Here is an 11,644-nt window from a genome sequence, read left to right as displayed (position 1 = left end):
TAGAGGAACGTTGATTGGCTTGCCTCGAGGAGGGAGGCGGGATCCTTGGGGCCTTTGAGCGCTAGCTCTAAAACTAAGCAGCCGTCTCCTTCAACTCCTACGGTTGGGAGAGGACGGTTCCTGCATTTTCGGAGCAAGCAAGATTTTAATTTGACTGTGGTTAAATGAACCATTTGGAGCCGGCCAGCCAGGCAGGATGTGAGGGCACCAGGGGGCTTCCGAAAGGTACTGCTGCTCAGTAACCCAAGGCCTATAGCAGCATTTTCTGAAACCGAGTTTCTGTTGGGGTGGGACCCCTCCCCTCCACTGCTGGGAGTTTTCATGCATTCACTTTTGTGGGAAGCCTAGTGCTTGCTGGAGCAAATACTTAAGAAAAGTGGGTAGAGAACCACAGGAATATCCTTCTGAAACTTTGAGGAAATACCCCTGGGGGACTATTGCTTAATGGGGCTGAGTCAAATGTTAGCTGACCTCCTACTCTGTGCCACTCACCTTACAGACTTTTATCTCCTTTGGACATCACCAGCCCTTCAGAGGAAGGTATGATTAGAATTGTAGAGATTAGAAAATGGTGAGACGTTGTCACGTGCCAAGGCCACACAATTAAGGAATGCCAGTTACCTTCCTGAGACCTTGGAATATGTACCGTTGGGGAGGTTCCACCTTTACGGACTTGAACGCCTTCCTCTAAATTGGATAAGCAAGGGAAACTCAAGAGAAGGACAGAGTTTTGCAAACTGCCCCAGTGAAGGGTGAGAGCCCAACTGTAAAGGCGTAGAGCGCATCCAGTTATATCTGAACAAGAGTCTGAGGCCAGAATTAACAGCTGAATTCTGTACCCTGGTAACTTTTCCAGAGCAAGTTATTTTTGTCCCTTTTTCGCTTCCCCACTGATTTGCAGCTGAACCATGGGAAATAAAAAGCATGTACGTGTATATACGTATATGTACACAGATATATATGTGTGTATACACCTTTGTCTTTGGTGATAGCAAGATAATGAGAGGAAGTAAAGAGCTGATTTCCCTCTTAGCAACCAAGCTTGGGGTGAACTGAACTCCAGTGGGAAGAGTGGGTAGTTACAAAGAGATGAAGCTAACTGGCTGGGTTCTGGGATCTGCTGCAAGGAAGAAAAGGAGAGCACAGGGAGGCAGCTTGGGCCTATTAAGTGTGTTTTAGGAATAAACATACTGTGTTTCATTTGGCTTAAGGTTTTTTTTTTTTTAAGATTTTATTTATTTATTTGACAGACAGAGATCACAGGTAGGCAGAGAGGCAGGCAGAGAGAGAGGAAGGGAAGCAGGCTCCCCACTGAGCAGAGAGCCTGATGTGGCTAGATCCTAGGACCCTGGGATCATGACCCGAGCTGAAGGCAGAGGCTTTAACCCACTGAGCCACCCAAGCTTAAGGTGTTTTTAACATATCAGAACAAACATTTAAAAATCAGGATACCTTAGGGGTGCCTGGGTGGCTCAGTGGGTTAAAGCCTCTGCCTTTGGCTTGGGTCATGATCCCAGGGTCCTGTCAAGCCCCACATCGGGCTCTCTGCTCAGTGGGGAGCCTGCTTCTTCCTCTCTCTCTGCCTGCCTCTCTGCCTGCTTGTAATCTCTGCCTGTCAAATAAATAAATAAAATCCTTTAAAAAAAATCAGGATACCTTAAAAATTCATATTTCTGTCTCTTAGAAGATCCAGCAGAACTGGGCAACAAGGACATATGGCCCAGTAGATGGGGCAGGATGTGCTCCGGTCTTCCACAGTCCCTATCACTTGGGTAAAACCTCCCCAGTTTTTCCATTTATATTGTCAGCCCAGGTGTGCATCGGAGGTTGTGACCTATGCTAACTCCTCTCTACTGCTTCAACTTGCTGCCATCTTCACCCCGGCCTTTGGTCACTTCTCGGTGGATCCTGCCAAGCTCTTTCCTTTCTTAAGGTTCTGTACTTGGTATTTCCTCTTCCTCTTTCCCTTCCCAGTTTGTTTTGGCTGACTTCAGTTGCTTTCAGGTTTGAGCTTAAATGATACCTGTTCAGTCTTCCCCCACTACATTATCTAAAGCAACCTAATTTTGTCACATTATTTATAACAAGTTACCATAACTTAATTTGCTTGCATTTGTTTGTCTGCCTCCTCCATATAGGCTTGTAAAGGGAAACAATCTTATTTGTCTTTTTTTTTTTTTTCAAAGTAGGCCCCAGCATGGAATCCAACACAGGGCTTAAACTCATGACCTTGAGATCAAGGCCTGAGCTGAAATCAAGAGTCAGATGCTTAACAGACTGAGCCACATCGGCACCCCATATATGTCTTGGTTGTAGTTATTTCCCTAGACCTTAGCCTGATACACAATACATGTAGACACTCAAATATTTACAGATGTGATTAGAAAAAATAGCAGGCATTGCTGGTAATCAGAAGAGCTGGGTTCTGGTTCTAGCACTGTCCTCCTGGACTACACTTAATGCCATTTGCAAAGCTAGAACACCCTTCAGATTGCTTCTAAATCTAAAAATCAAATGTTCACAGTCCTTTGCAGTTTACAAAGTGCTGTGACATCACCAAAGCCACAGACTCTTAAATTGGATTCTTACAACAACTGGTTAGTATAGATTCTGCTTAGAGATTTATCATCCAGAATGTACAGTGATGTACAACTGAAGTAAACTTTAAAAGGCAAAATATCAATAAACATATGAACTTGGAACTGCATAATAGAAGACAAGCTCAAGGTTAGAACAGAGAGAAGGAATCTAGAATACTTTCTAGAGAAAGTAGTTTTGAGCCCAGTGACAATCTGATTTATTTGCTCACAAGTCCTTGAGCCCTTGTTTACAAATCCATTGGAAGCCCGATAACTTTCTTTTCATTGCCTATGTTTAGGGGTGAGAGATTTTCTGGTTACTGTGTTACTACTCAAAAACTATGCAAAAAGACACTCCATAATAAATTTTTAAACTTATCACATCTCACTTCATCCAAATCCTATCTACTTGCAAGGCTCAACACCAATAATGTCTTCTCTTCCATTCTTTCCTGAAGGGATTTCTGCCTGTCTAGTTTCAGTTACTTAGTTCGGTGAACAATTAGGCATATATGCGCTGTTTCATAACATTATCTTGAGCTATTATTTAAATCTTTTGTATTGTTTAAATTTACCTCCTCCATTTATATATTTTCTCCTTTCCCCTCTCCTTCAAGAATTGGAAACCTGTATTTGGCTTCTAATTAATTAATCCCTTTCCTGCCAACCTCAGTGCAGTTCTCATAGTAAACAATCAATGTTTGTGGATTCAATCTGCTTATGAGATTAGTAACCCATTATTTTTTTTTTAAAAGATTTTATTTATTTATTTGACAGAGAGAGATCACAAGTAGACAGAGAGGCAGGCAGAGAGAGAGGGAAGCAGGCTCCCTGCTGAGCAGAGAGCCTGATGCGGGACTCGATCCGAGGACCCTGAGATCATGACCTGAGCTGAAGGCAGCGGCTTAACCCACTGAGCCACCCAGGTGCCCCAGTAACCCATTCTTCATAAGGAAGAGGTTACCTTGATTATGGAGGGTTAATTTCAACTTCTTCAAGCAACACAAAGAAGGGAATTAATCCATACTGAGCCTCCACCAAGTGCTAATTATTTTTTTTTAAAGATTTTTATTTATTTGACACACAGAGAAATCACAAGTAGGCAGAGAGGCAGGCAGAGAGAGAGAGGAGGAAGCAGGCTCCCCGCTGAGCAGAGAGCCTGATGCAGGACTCAAAATGACCCTGAGATCATGACCCAAACCGAAGGCAGAGGCTTAACCCACTGAGCCACCCAGGCGCCCCCCAAGTGCTAGTTATTAATAGATAATTTACATAGATTATTTTGTTCAGTGTCAAAAGGACCCTAGAAAATAGACTTTATTGTTTTTAGAGATGAGGAGTCAGTTCAAAGAGATTAAGTAAGGTGTACAGGGCCAACAACACCAGGTGGTGGAGCTAGGGTTTGAACTTGGCCTGTCTGATTCTAAAGCCTTCCTTTTTCCTGGTATTTTGCTGTTGCCTCTTAGTGGATATATCCCCCACTTCTGTATTCTCCTCATTACTATATTGCTTAGATATTCAGTGTAGTAGAAAGCTAAAACTTGAATTTCAATACCTTCAAGAGGCCTGGAACCCTTCCATCTGTATCTTCGAGACCACTTTTGAGCTTCCAAAGATTTACTGCTAAACAGCAGCGTGAGAGGAGCAGATAGAAGGCCAGAGGCATCCACTCCCCAAGGTGGCTGGGGCAGGAGAGGGACAGAGAGGAGGATTAGGAAAGTTGCCCTTTTCTTTAAACAGAGATTTCAGAAACTTTCCAGATTATGGATTATCTTCATTTGCTCTTTGCTTACCTACATTTCCTAATTTTTCCCCATAACTTCCTGGGTCCTCGGGAAGAGTTCCTCTGGGGTGAAAATGCTATAGGCTGTGCTATTTTGTGTGAATTTTGTTTCCAGGTGTCCCAAATTAATGGTAGTCAAATTATACCGCAAAAAAAATTCATATTTTTTAAAAGATTTTATTTATTTACTTGAGAGAGAGAGAGAGAGCGTGAGAGGGGAGACGGTCAGAGGGAGAAGCAGACTCCCCGCTGAGCCAGGAGTCCGATGCAGGACTCAGTCCCTGGACTTCAGGACCAGGACCCGAGCTGAAGGCAGCTGCTCAACCAACTGAGCCACCCAGACGCCCCCCAAAATTCATATTTTTATATCATCACAAAGTGATGATATTAGGAGGTGGGGCCTTTAAGAGGTAATTATGTTTAGATAAAGTACGCCTCCCCTTGATGGGATTAATGTCCTTCTAAGAAGAGAAAGAGACTAGAGCTTTCTCTCTTGGTCCTGTGAGAGTAGAGCAAAAATGCAAGCCAGGGAGAGCACTCTCACCAGACACTGATTCTTAGACTTCCCAGCCTCCAGAACTGTGAAAAATAAGTCTGTTGGTTAAGCCATCCAGTCTATGGTATTTTGTCGTAGCAGTGCAAGCTAAGGCTGTAAACCTCCTCCTTTCTCTCTGGTGGAAATTGGACCAGTTCCTAGAAATGGACCAGCAACTTTGGGATTGCCTTCCTCTCTAGGGTGCCAGGGAAGCCAGAAAACTAGAGGTTTCTTTTAGGTAAGAACTTCCTGGATCTGAGAGCCTGTTGTTGTCAGCAGGGGTTGGGCAAGGGTTTAAGAAACATGCTTTGGGAGATTCTGTTCCTTCGTCCCTACCTATCTCTGACTTTTCAAAAAATATTTGAGAGGATAGTCGTAATGAAAGATAGGCTTGAAATAGCAGAAAAATTTGAAATCCTGGACTCTGGGAATGGAGAGGGATCTTAGAAATCTTCAGTTCTACCTGTTTGCCATTCACGACATGGATGGCACAGTGGCCCACTGTTGATCCCAGCTGATTATTAGAATGTGAGATGCAGTGTTTTCCCCCCATCTGTTGCTGTGCCCTCTGGGTTTTTGAGGAATGAGGCTGCTGCCATTTCTGGATAGCAGATCTTCATTGGGTTTCTCGATTCTAATCTAAACATCCTCAGTTCTCTGAGTTCCTCTACCCAAGGCTACTTAGCATTCCACTCAGCCCTTGGAGGGAACTCTCTTGCCTTTCTGTATCTTTTTTGAGGTGCCCAAAACTGCATAAACAGTTTGCATAGCAGGACAAATAGTGAAGAGGATTGTGGGAGTGCTCAGCTGTGTAACTTTGCATACTGATGTAAAGATGGAATGTCTAAGGTGACACCTGCCTGTTCTGGCAGCTGGGCCACACTTTGGCCCCTGGCACACATTCATTTAGTCAGTGTGAGCCGGCAGAAATTCCTGCATGCTAGTATCATAAGACACTTGAGAGGGTGAGGGGTCTTATTTATGAAGAATCTTTAGAACAGATCTTATTTATGAAGAATGTTGGGAACAACTTTCCCTTCTACCTTTATTTGATATCACTGTCTACCCTGTGGTATCTTCCTGAGGCATCTTAGATCTTTGGGCCTGGGAAAAGGGGAAAAAAGGGAAGAGAGTGGAGGGGCAGTCATCCCCAGCTTGCAGTTAAAAGTTTGAATCTTGGGCCTGGGTGGCTCAGTCGGTTAACCAACCACCTTCAGCTCAGGTCATGATCCCAGGGTCCTCGGGTTGAGCCCCGCATTAGGCTCCCCGCTCCACAGAGAGCCTGCTTCTCCCTCTCCCTCTGCCTGCCGCTCTGCCTACTTGTGCTCTCTATCTCTCTGTCAAATAAATAAATAAAATCTTAAGAAAAAAAAAAAAAAGGTTGAGGGATGCCTGGGTGGCTCAGTCAGTTAAGTGGCTCCCTTCAGCTCGGGTCATGATCCCAGTGTCCTTGGATTGAGTTCCACATCGGGCTCCTTGCTCAGCGGGGAGCCTGTTTCTCCCTCTGCCTCTGCCTGCCTATGCTCTCTCTCTCTGACAAATAAATAAAATCTTAAAAAGGTTGAATCTTTGTTCTTGCCCCAAATTAATTCTTAGAATATTTATTGAGTGCCAGTTATGCACTAAGCACCAAGCTAGGTACTGGCCATAGAAGGGTAAACACAATAGACATAGAGCTTATAAAATCCGACAGGGGGAAAATATATTAATTAAATAATCACACAAATAATTAAATAATTCCAAAATACGATTAATGCTTTGAGAGAAAAAGTGGAAGTTTCTATGCAAATTTTTAATGGGGACTCTGAGTCTGACCCATTCCAAGTCCTTGAAGAGGTAATACTTCAGTTTCCATCATCAAAGAAAGAGTATGAGAAAGTGGGCAAAGATGGAGGGGGCAGTTATGGCTGTAAAAGGTATTATATAGGTGGAGGGAAGAGTGAAGGCCCCAGGCAGGAATGAGATGAGCTCAACTCCATCACAGCTGGACACAGTAACATTTGGAAAAGCTGTTAGTTGGGAGATGGGTTGGTCAATTGAGGGATGGGTGGGAAGGGCATTTATTTTGATGTATGGACCAAATGGCAGAGAGGAAATAGCTGGGCCTCACAACATAAAGATATCAGTATCTACATGATAATGTCTACATCATCAGATGGTTATTGACTTTGTGTCAATGAGTTCAGATTGATCTGGCAATCTCCCTTCCTACATGTTGACCCAAGACCACGTTTTTATATCCATCCCATCCTGAGGAGTAGAGGCAGGAGCTGAAGTTAAGAGCTTGAGTATGGGAGTTCCTAAATCCTGTGGCTGCCTGATTCATAATGGCCTAGCATGAGGCCTAGGTGCCTCTAGGGATGGACAGAAAAAAAAAAAAAAAAAAAAAAAAAACCCGACAAGCCAGAGATGCCAAGTCAGTTACTTCCTGTTTGTTATATATCTTCTAGGCTCAGCTCCAAGGTGACAAGGGCAGAGTTCACAAATCTGAGCTCTGCTCTTCTGGGCAGAGAACTCGTTGTCAGTGGTGCCATCTGCAGGGCATTAAGGAATTTGCCAGGAATTTGATGGGATTGGGAGGGGAAAATGCCATCTCTCTTCTCTCTCATTCGAGCCTCTTAATCTGACCATGTACCTGGCCCTCCATAGGGCTGAAAGACTCCTATTCCTTCTGAACTTTTAGCAGGCAATATTTAAGGCCCTTGGTCCTACAAGACAGGACACAGGGCTATAGTATCACTTCCTTTCTTCCCTGACAATTAAATCTGTCATTTGTTTAAAAAAAAAAAAAAAAAAAGGCACTGGGCTCCTCTCGTTTAAAGGTCATCTGAAGGAGGTTAGGAATGCTACATTGTAAAGGCATTTAAGTATTCTGGTGTTTAAAAAAAGGTGGGTGGGAGTAAATCCAGTCTTGATGTGCTAAGGTTAATTATCATCATCATCTTCGCCATCTGTACATAAACCCTCCTTGGGCTTTACTTATTTCTATTTCTTTTCTAAATAAATTGCACGTTTTTCCTTGGCAGTGGCTTTGGTGTCTCACTGAGTAGAGTTGTCAAGTCCTGGGGTGCCCTGTCCCTCATTTCCGAAGCTTAGATGCACATCGCTAAGCTTCAAATCCTTCCAGACTTGATTGTCCTATTCGCCACCCTCTTCTGAAAAAGGCAGAATGGGAATCCGGAGTGCAAAAGGGAAGATAGGCCGGGGTGCCTGGGTAGCTCAGTCATTAAGCATCTGTCTTCAGCTCAGGTCATGGTCCCAGGGTCCTGGGATGGAGCTTGGCATCAGGCTCCCTGCTTAGGGAAAAGCCTGCTTCTCCCACTCCTCCTGCTTGTGTTCCCTCTCTCTCTCTGTCCAATAAATAAATAAAATCTTTGGGGGGAAAAAAAGGGAAAATAGGCCTAGAAGGTTAAGAGAGCCTAATGACAGAAGATAGAGTCAAGTGACTCAATCTGTTTCCTAGGCCTCTCTACCCTGAAACTCAACTCAGAAGGTGCTTAAAGAGACCTGGGCCTGAAAAGAGAGTGAATATCTTTTACAAAACCCTCAGGTTCGATGTTTGTAGTGAATAGAATAATAATCTGTCCTAAGAGGGAAATAAATAATCCTTGTTTTTACTTCCATTAGAGCAATCTGTGGGCCATAATCATACCAGGAATTGTGTTGCTGCCAGGTATCAGACCTCGGGGGCCCCCAGAAGAATGCTTCGTGACATTTCCTGGCTGCCTTGGCATTTGATTATAGGCAGCCCCTTCCTCCCCACCCCAGTCCCACACTTGATATTTCATGTCACCAAAGGTTTTGACTATTAGTAACTACTAATCATCATGTTGCATATAGGATGATTAGGAACAGAAGGGACAGAGGGAATACTGAATTCAAGCAGCCGGTTGGATCAATAACAAAATAATTAGAGAATAAAGAGGATTGGATAGTTCAGGAAGAAGGTAGATAGGAAGTGTCTCTTCTGAAGATAGCTTAAATTAAAACAATCACAAAGGTTGAAATTTGAGTTTGTACTATAGAAAATGGAAAATCTTTCTAAATTACAGGTTTCCTCCCTTTTATTTATTTTTAAGATTTTATTTTTAAGTAATCTCTATACCCAGCATGGGGCTCAACTCACAACCAGGAGATCGAGTCGCACGCTCCTCTGAGACAGCCAGGCATCCAGGATTCCTCCCTTTTAAAAAATGAAATATATCAAGTGTACTGGGAAAAAAAGATTAATATAACCATTATTGTTCTATCCTATAAAAACATTAAATCTTGGGGTTTGTAACACCCCCTGATTCTTGCCTCCTGTCAATGTGAAGTTTTCTCGCAGACTAAACAGGACTGACGTGTAACAAATGGGATATTGTAGAAATGAGACAGTGTGACTTACAAGGTTAAGTCATAACATTGCGGTTTCCAACTTACCTTCTCTTGGATCACTCACTCTGGGGGAAGCCTGCCCCCATGTTCTGAAGACACTCAAGTAGCCCTATTGGAGAGAGGTCCACGTGTGAACTAAGTCCACCTGCCAACAACCAGCACTCACTTGCAAGGCAGGTGGGTGAACTGCCTTGGAAGAGAATCTTCCAGTCCTAATGAAGCACACAGGGAACTGTAGCCTCAGTCAACACCTTGACTTGCAACCTTATGAGAAATCCCGAGACAGAACTAGCCAGCTAAACCACTCCTGAATTCCTGACCCTCAGAAACTGCATGAAGTAATACATATATATTGTCTTAAACCACAAAGTTTTGGGGCAATTTGTTGTGATAATAAGTAATAAAATTCCAAACAACTATGTGCCTTACACCAGCCTGTCATCTTATTTTGCTTTATTACAGATTAATCTTTTTAAAAATACAACCCCCACCCCACCCCAACACACACACAAAACCCAAACAAAATAAAACATCGGAGGCACCTGGATGGCTCAGTTGGTTAAGCAGCTGCCTTGGGCTTGGGTTGTGATCCCAGGGCCCTGAGGTGGAGCCCCAGATCAGGCGCCTTGTTCAGTGGGGAGACTGCTTCTCTCTCTCCCTCCGCCTGCTGCTCCCCCTGCTTGTGTTTGCTCTCTCCCTACCTCTGTCAAGTAAAATCTTTTTTTTTTTTTTAAGATTTTATTTATTTATTTGACAGAGACAGATCATAAGTAGGCAGAGAGGCAGGCAGAGAGAGAGGGGGAAGCAGGCTCCCTGCTGAGCAGAGAGCCCAATGTGGGGCTCAATCCCAGGACTGAGATCATGACCTGAGCAGAAGGCAGAGGCTTTACCCCTTAAGCCACCCAAGCGTCCCTGTCAAGTAAAATCTTAAAAAAAAAAAAAAAAAAATCAGATGCAGTTGAAATGCTGGCTTCTTGATCCCGTCCCTGCCTTGTGCCCCAGAACTCTGAAAATGCGCATGGCACGCTGCACACTGAATGTGTGCTTCCCTGATTTCAGGCACTTAGGACATCTTCCTGAAAAGCAAGCTCTTCTCTGCATTACTTTGCTGCTGTTTCCCGGGCTCTAGTGTAGCTACCTTTCCCTCTTGTTTTGCAGGAAGGAAGAGAGGGATAGATCAGAGGGTTTTCGGACATCTCTCAAGACCTCCTTTGTAATCAGCACTAACTCAAAACCTTCAGTCCCCATTTGGTCACTAATGCAGTTTAGGATTTCCCTGTAGCACTTTACAGTCCTGGCATCTGCCTTCCCCAGGGACCTGTGGTGGCTCCATTTGTGTTGCTATGCTCACAAATCAGTTTCAGGAGCCAAGAATGCTTCTGTAAATTTGTAGGGGAAATAACTGGGAGAATTTTGGTATTTTTTTAAACCAAGGATCATCTCCAGCAGACCTTTAGTCCCTGTACTTCTGTTCCACTGTGCATTTTCTCTGCGCTTACACTTTTTGCATCCTGTTTTCCTATCTACTACGGTAGTTTAGATGTAGCCAAACTATATACTTGAATGTAAATGATGCCAAAGGCCCTAAATTGTAAACTCTTACCCTAACCTATACAAGTGTTGCCACTTCACCCTCCAGTAGTGTTTTCTACAAACATCCTCAGCCTTATTTTTTAAGCATACAGCTTATTATTTGGTTTTCTTTTAGGATTTTTGCTCATCAGCAGGAATTATGATCCTGCAATTTATGACAGGGCTGGAAACAGCGTTTACATCATGCTCAAATCTCTCTATCCGTCTGTTTTCCTGTAGAAGGGACATTTTGAAACTCTTAGTTACATTGGTAGGTTAGCAAACTCCTTTAAAGAGCAGTCATGGGTTTGTAGGACATTTAAAACTTCCCTGCATCTGGGGCACCTGGGTGGCTCAGTGGGTTAAAGCCTGTCTTCGGCTTGGGCCCTGATCTCAGGGTCCTGGGATCGAGCCCCGCATTGAGCTCTCTGCTCAGCGGAGAGCCTGCCTCCTCCTCTGCTTGTTTGTGCTCTCTCTCCAATAGATGAATAAATAAAATCTTTAAAGAAAAAAAAAACTTCCCTGTATCTGACCAATAAGAAGCTAGATTAGCTCTGAACTAACATTTTTCTAAGCTCCTTTCAGATTCTAACACTGGTTGAGGTGATATTAACAGATCAGTGTTAGAATCCAGCTCTCCTGCTTTTCTAGTCCAGTGTGCTCCCTTGTCCCCAGAGGTGGCTACTCGGGAAATAGGATTCTTGGTATTACTACCCTACAGCTATTTTCCAGACATGATGAATGGTAGGACATCCTGAATTGGAGAAAGCAATTTAGAAGAAGCACACAAGTCAAACG

This window comes from Lontra canadensis, unplaced genomic scaffold, assembly GCF_010015895.1.
Source record: "Lontra canadensis isolate GAN:19392208 unplaced genomic scaffold, GSC_riverotter_1.0 scaffold59, whole genome shotgun sequence".
NCBI lineage: Eukaryota > Metazoa > Chordata > Mammalia > Carnivora > Mustelidae > Lontra > Lontra canadensis.
Note: the sequence above shows the minus strand (reverse complement) of the source record.